This window comes from Aotus nancymaae, unplaced genomic scaffold (assembly GCF_030222135.1).
Source record: "Aotus nancymaae isolate 86718 unplaced genomic scaffold, 86718_ANA_hifiasm-v0.15.2.pri h1tg000006l, whole genome shotgun sequence".
NCBI classification, from domain to species: domain Eukaryota; kingdom Metazoa; phylum Chordata; class Mammalia; order Primates; family Aotidae; genus Aotus; species Aotus nancymaae.
Window position 1 is genome coordinate 8,425,098 of NW_026988417.1, and position 7,234 is coordinate 8,432,331.

At 46.2% G+C, this 7,234-nt stretch overlaps 1 pseudogene; it reads left to right on the top strand.

Annotated features, from left to right (window-relative positions):
- Positions 1–226: 226 nt before the first annotated feature.
- On the top strand, positions 227–1,230 carry LOC105727214 (L-lactate dehydrogenase A chain-like; annotated as a pseudogene).
- The last annotated feature ends 6,004 nt before the right edge of the window (positions 1,231–7,234 follow it).

The window sequence follows — 7,234 nt, forward strand, 5'->3', positions numbered from 1 at the left end:
AAGAAACATCTGAACAGTTGTAAAGGGAAAATTGAAAGTTTATATTTCTTCAATGTCTACCATATGTGATTAGTCTTCTGTTGATTCTGTAACATATTACAAAGAACTTGTGGCTTAAAATAACACAGTGGCTGGAGCCGCTGCCACCAAGTCCAGATCTCATTGCTGTGCTCCCCCGATGGCCACCCAATATGCATTCCCGATTCCTTTTGGTTCCAAGTCCAATATGGCAATTCTCAAGGATCAGCTGATTCATAATCTTCTAAAGGAAATATAGACCACCCCCACCCCAACCAGAATATGATTACAGTTGTTGGGGTTGATGCTGCTCACATGGCCTGTGCCATCAATATCTTAATGAAAGACTTGGTAGATGAACTTGCTCTTGTTGATATCATGAAAGATAAATTGAAGGGAGAGATGATGGATCTCCAACATGGCAGCCTTTTCCTTAGAACACCAAAGATTGTCTCTGGCAAAGACTATAATGTAACTGCAAACTCCAAGCTGGTCATTATCATAGCTGGGGCACATCAGCAAGAGGGAGAAAGCTGTCTTAATTTGGTCCAGTGTAATATGAACATTCTTAAATTCATCATTTCTAATGTTAAAAAATACAGCCCAAACTGCAAGCTGCTTATTGTTTAAAATCCAGTGGATATCTTGACTATGTGGCTTGGAAGACAAGTGGCTTTCCAAAAAGCTGTGTTTTTGGAAGTGGCTGCAATCTGGATTCAGCCCGATTCCATTACCTGATGGAGGAAAGGCTGGGAGTTCACTTATTAAGCTGTCATGGGTGGGTCCTTGGGGAACATGGATACTCTAATGTGTGTGGAGTGGAGTGAATGTTGCTGGTGTCTCCCTGAGGACTCTGCACCCGGATTTAGGGGCTGATGCACATAAGAAACAGTGGAAAGAGGTTCACATGGAGGTAGTCAAGAGTGCTTATGAGGCGATCAACTGAAAGGCTTCACATCCTGGGCGTTTGGACTCTCTGTGGCAGATTTGGCAGAGAGTATAATGAAGAATCTCAGGTGAGTGCACCCAATTTCCATCATGATTAAGGGTCTCTATGGAATAAAGGATGATGTCTTCCTTAGTGTTCCCTGCATCTTGGGACAGAATGGAATTGCAGACCTTTTGAAGGTGACTCTGACTCCTGAGGAAGGGGCCCATTTGGAGGAGAGTGCAGATACACTTTGGGGGATCCAAAAAGAGCGGCAGTTTTAAAGCCTCCTGACATCATACCATTTCACTGTCTAGGCTACAACAGGATTTTATTTGGAGGTTGTGCACGTGTCCTTTTTATCTGATCTGTGATTAAAGCAGCAATGTTAAGATGGACTGGGAAAAAAATCAATTCCTCAAGCTAGAAATAGGAATGGTTTGTGAAACCCTACAGCTATATCCCGATGCTGGATGGCACTAATCTTCTGTCGTCCTGAAAGTCTGCCACATCTGAGGCACCATCGCCAATGCTGCAATGCTGCAGTTGCCTCTTCAGCCAGATGGATGATTACCGTGTGTTATATAACTTCCTGGCTCCTTCACCAAACATGCCTAGTCCAACATTTTTTCCCAATCAGTCACATCCTGGGATCCAGTGTATAAATCCAATATTACATGTCTTGTGCATAATTGTTCCAAAAGATTTTACTCCATGGACTATATATATCAGTAGCACGCATTGCCATATAATGTAAAAATAAATATCTGCATGTAAACAATGCAATCAACTATCCACGTGTTATACCAACTAAGTCCCCCAGTAAACCTTGAACGATGAAAAAAATAGAAATAATACAACACAATGGATGGTCTTATAGTTTTTAGGCCAAATGTCCAGCATGGGTCTAAAATCAAGGTTCCAGCAGGGCTGTGTTCCTTTCCAGAGGCTCCAGGGGTGAATCTGTTTCCTCGCCTTTTCCAGCTTCTAGAGTTCGCCTCCACTTTTTGTTTATGACCTCTTCTTCCATCTCAAAACCACCAATGGTGGGTCACAATCTTCTCAGGCTGCCATCAGTCTGATCCTCTCTCTTCTGCCTCCCTCCTCCACCTATACGGACCCTCTTGATTACATCAGGCCACCAAGATCATCCAAGATGAGCTCTGCATCTCAAGGATGGCTGATGAGCAAGGTCAGTTTCATCTGCTGCCCTAATTCCCCTTTGCTATGAAGCTAATGTTTTCACAGGTCCAGGGAATCAGGAAGTGGACATCTTTGGGAGCCATTATTCTGCCTACCACAGCATGTCACACCCAGTGATAGCATTTTGAAAGTATTATCTCATTTATTCTTCAGAACAACCAAGTAAAGTAGTACCATCATCATTCCTATTTTGCAGGTGGGGAAATGGGGTATAGGGGGCTTACACAATTTTCCAAAGTCACATGGCTGATAGTGATCATATATGAAACCAGACAGTTTTGGTCTAAAACTCACTCTTACAAACACTGTACCACGTTGCCTCATATGTAATGCCTACTACATGCCAGTCCCATGCTGTTTTATAAACTATAATAAACCAGCAGTTTCCTTAATGTAAACAAAGCTTTAACTTTCAAGTTTGCAACAGAGAGAGAGTCTCCATCAAGGAAGGGTGATGGGACCTCACAGTCCCAATCTTCTTTACTTCATGGACCATGATGTTTCTGCTGCCATGACCCACCTCTCTGGTCTAGGGGTGACTGGGTGTCTCCCTTAGACAGCCTCACAGAGCCAGATTAAGAACCAACAAAGCCAGGCATGATGGCTCATGCCTGTAATCCCAGAACTTTGGAAGGCTGGAGTGAGAGCATCACTTGGCCCAGGAGTTCAAGACTACCTTGGAAACAGTGAGACCTCATCTCTACAAAGATAAAAAAACATTAGCCAGGCATGGTGGGGTGAATATGTGGTCTCAGCTAAGCTATGATTGCCCCACTGCACTCCAGCCTCAGTATTAGAGCAAGACCCTGACTATAAAAAGAAAAAGAGAAAAAAGAACCAACAGCTAAGCATGTCTTTGAAGCCATCTATGAGAAGGGCCAGATCATCCCAGGGAGAGTAAGATGGAGGGAATTATATTTAGCAAAATTCTCTCAAGGGCAATATGACAGGGAAGAATTTTTTGAGGGGCCTTCTGGAATGAAAAATAAGACCCCCAAAGGCAGGCTTGAAGATCAACAGATGGTTGATTTAATCTTTGTGGAGGGGGCTCAGTTAACTGTAGTTTTATTTTACTCTGTACAGTCTGCAAATTTGGGTCAGAGCAGAATTGTTCCAACAGCAAAAGAGACGTAGAAGCAGGAGACCTACTTCCCGGTACCTGCCACTCCCACCCCCAGATGAATATGAAGCCAACATTTAGGGAACATAAGTTTGGAGGACAAACTGTTAGCCTGCTCAGGCCCCCACACATTTTCACTCTCTTTACAGAGATTCTTCCCTTTAAAATCCCATAGCAAAGTTGAGACATGACAAAATGTTTCTATTTTATCAAGATTTTTTTTCCCTTAAGTCCAAAGGATTTCGAAAGGGAAATATATATGGAGAGGAACATAAAACAACATTATGTCAGCAGGCTATGCCATCCTGGCTTCTGACCTGCTCTGCTCACCATCTTAGCACCCACTGCCCGAAAGACCACCCTGCCAGACACACCTGCCTTTGAAGAATGCTAATCTGAAGTGATGCAGGCAAGTACCTACCCCCCAGCCCAGCGCCCACCCTCCAAGGTTCAGCTTCCCAGCTGAGGACTCAGCTTTTCATTTGATTAACACTGGAAGGGCCTTTTAGAGGCGATTAAGCAGAGGGGCTCAGAAACCCCTACAGGAAAACACCATCTCCACCAAGCCCCTCATTCATAAAAGACACACGCACACACTAGGAAGAAGAAGACCACACAATCCACACAGTCACTCCTCCCAATAACTCATCAAAGCGAGTACCATTAGCTCTTTTTACAGAGCAGTAAACTGAGGCTCGGGAAACAATGTAATTTCTCCAACCCACCCAAACTAACGAAGCCACAGTTTGATTAACCTTTCTCAAACTGCAGAAACCACGCTGCCTCCCCATGATAGAGGACAAAAAGAGAGTGCAAACAGCTGTTTTGACCTCACAGCCCACACCCTTCTCATGTCACTTCTTAATATTCGAATGCAGAGAATTTCCACACTGGAGAATCAAAAGCCCAAAGATTTTCCCTAGAAGGCCTCGGAGCTTGATTTTTCACAAATGGCCCTAAGGATGGAAAAAGTCTCCCAAATTGAGACTGGCAGGAGAGCGGGACCCACTTTGCCTGATTTTTCTTCCCTCCTTTCTTGGCACCAGTAGTCTCAGCTCGCGCCAATGGAAAATTCCCAAGTGCCAAGCAGTTCTCAGATAATGTACACGCAAAACAAAACAAAACCCAAAAAAAAGCCTTTCAACAGAGAGAGCTCATGAGGGGTAAAGGCAAGGCTCCAGCCAAAACATAGATTTTTTTCAGATTCTTGACGTCTTTTTCATGTTGATCAGGAGGCCTGTGCCCAGCCTCAGCTGGTGATGGCTTCAGTCCGTCATTGAGACCAGTACTGGGTCAGACCAGAGTCTGCCTTTAGGCTTAAGAGGGTCCCAGGTCCAGATAGTTTGGCCTCTGCCAGGCCTGAGCCTGACAATTCCCTGTAGGAAAGAACAGGAGCTGCCTGAGGGGCTGTGCTGGCTTGGACTGAGGATGCAGATAGATGAACAGAGGTGGAGTTTTGAGAGAGTGAGAAAGAATGAGAGAGAGATCAATGGTGAAAGAGTCCCTATATATATCCTAGAAGACAAAATCTATTATAGAATGCTCTGTTCATAAGACAAAAGATTTATTAATCCTCCCATGCAATCTCATATTAACAGTAACATTTGTATATATTCATTTAACCATATTTATTAGGCACCTAAGCATTAGGCACTGTGCAGAAAGCAAGAAATTGACAGTAAACAGAGCAGCCTAGGTGCCTACTGGCAGAGAGCTTTCATCCTCGCCGTGGAGACATGCATTAAAATTGGCAGTGACATAGTGGACTTCAGAGCTATTGGAGGGGTCATGGGCGTGCAGAAGACGGAAATCTGATGTTTATTTGGAGTCGATGTTTTTACAAAACATCCTCCCCCACTGCAGTTTTTAATCTTCTAAAAACCACCTGGCAAGGTGTGAATTACTGTGTTATCATTGGCGTCATCCCATGTTGGAGATGAGGAAACTGAGGCTGAGAGAGGTGAAGGAGCACACAGGGCAGCCCAGAAGCCAGGTGTGCCTGCCTCCTGTCCGAGATGCCCTCCTTCCTGACAGCACCAGGCTCCTCTGCTCACCAGCTGAGGGCAGGTGCACAGGGCCTGCTGCACCTGGGGCTGGCTGACTCATTGTGGGGAGGCCGTCTGCCTGCCACCTGCTCATTCAGGGGCCTTCTCGGGGAACTTGGTAGGCCTGAGAAAGAGACCTGGAAGACTGAATCAGGCCTTCCAAGTTGACCTCTAATCACCCCTGTTCCCCTTGCCTTCCCCAAGCTTAGCATTTCCCAGGTCAAGACATCCCTAGGTGGTTCATAAACTCAGCCCAACTCTGTGACACCTTAGGCCAAAGACCTCTAGCTCAACACAGGCAGAGGCTGTGCCCACAGGCATGGGGAGACGCCTTTTCAGAGGGGCACATACTTCTTCCCCTTCACTCCTTCCACCCTAGCCCCTGGGGTTAGTGATGGGCAGAATTTCTGGGGAAGAAGGACCACCTGAGACAGCACATCTTGGGGAAGGCTGCAATGACCTGTTTACATTCCCTCTGGCCCAACAAGCTGTAAATTGGAGACAGCTGAGCTCTAACCTGGCTTCACCACTTGTCTTTGCTCCGGCTGGTATAACAAAGTACCACACTGAGTGGCTTGTCAACAACAGATGTCTATTTCTCACAGTTCTGGAGGCTGCCAGTCCAAGATCAAGGCTCCAGCATGACCAAGGTCTGGTGAGGGCCCCCTTCTGGGTGTCACTCTGCAGAATGCTGAATTCTCTTTGTATCCTCACATGGTGGAAAGTGAGCACCTTGGCTGCCTGGTCCCTTCTCATAAGGGCATGAATTCCATCATGAGGGGGCTCATCACCCCCCAAAGGCCCCACCTCTAAATGGCATCACACTGGGGGTTAGATTTCAGTACATGAATTTGAGGGTGTTTGTGGGCTCCCTAGGCATCTCTTGACCTGGGAATTAGGGTTGTTAGAATGCTGTGGATTTTAGCAGATGAATACGGACAAGCACTTGACCCATAACCCCACTTTAAAACTGGGTGACCCTTGCTAGGATCTGTTACCTTCTGAGCCTTGGCTTTCCTACCTGTTCAGTGATGGCCCCTGCTGCTAGTTGAGTGGCCCTGAGTCTGTGTCTGTGCACGTGTCATGGGCTCAGCACGGGCTGCTCTTAGGTAGCTTTCTTCCCTCTACTCTTGACAGCAAGGACCACCTCACTCCCTAGTCCCAGCACTCAGTGTGCATCCAGGCATAGAGGAGGCACAAAGAGAATTTCCTTTTGATTAAAGTTGGTTCATTTTATTCTGCCTTACTCTTTATTTTGGGGCTCTGTGGGAAGGAACCTATGTGGGATTTGGCCACATGGTCCCAGATCATGAATAGATCCATTAGAGTATGTGTTCTGGTCTCAGAGATACATGCCCAGTGGGAACTTGAAAACCAGAGGCTGGAGTCAAGAGACCTAACTTTTAGCTTGGTTCAGATTCCAGCTTCACCACTTGCCAGCTACATGACTTTAGCAAATCATTTGCTTTTTCTGGCCTCTGTTTCTCAGTCACAAGGGTGGGTCCCGAAGGCCTCCTCCACCCTGACACTCCCAGAGGTCTACCTAGCTCAAAAACAGGCCAGGAGGCTCTGTCCAGATCTGCTCTCCTCTCTCCCGGATGTTGGGGGCCAATGCTGATTTCAGAGCCGTGACTCTTCACCAGGAATGTATTACCTGAAGCACACACAGAACCTCTTTTAAAATGCCCTGGGATGGAGCCCAAGTAGCCTCTGGGTTGGAGACCAGGTGGTTTCCACATACTCCCTGCACTGAAAACTACCGAACCTGCAAGAAATTAGCCAAGCCTAAGATGGAAAGAAACATCAGCCCGGGATTTCTGGCTCAGGTCTTTAGAAACCAGGCCATACTTCAGCAGGTATCCAGTTGGTCATGTGCGGGAGAATCCTGAGATGTTCTAAGCTCATACCTTTATTTGTGAA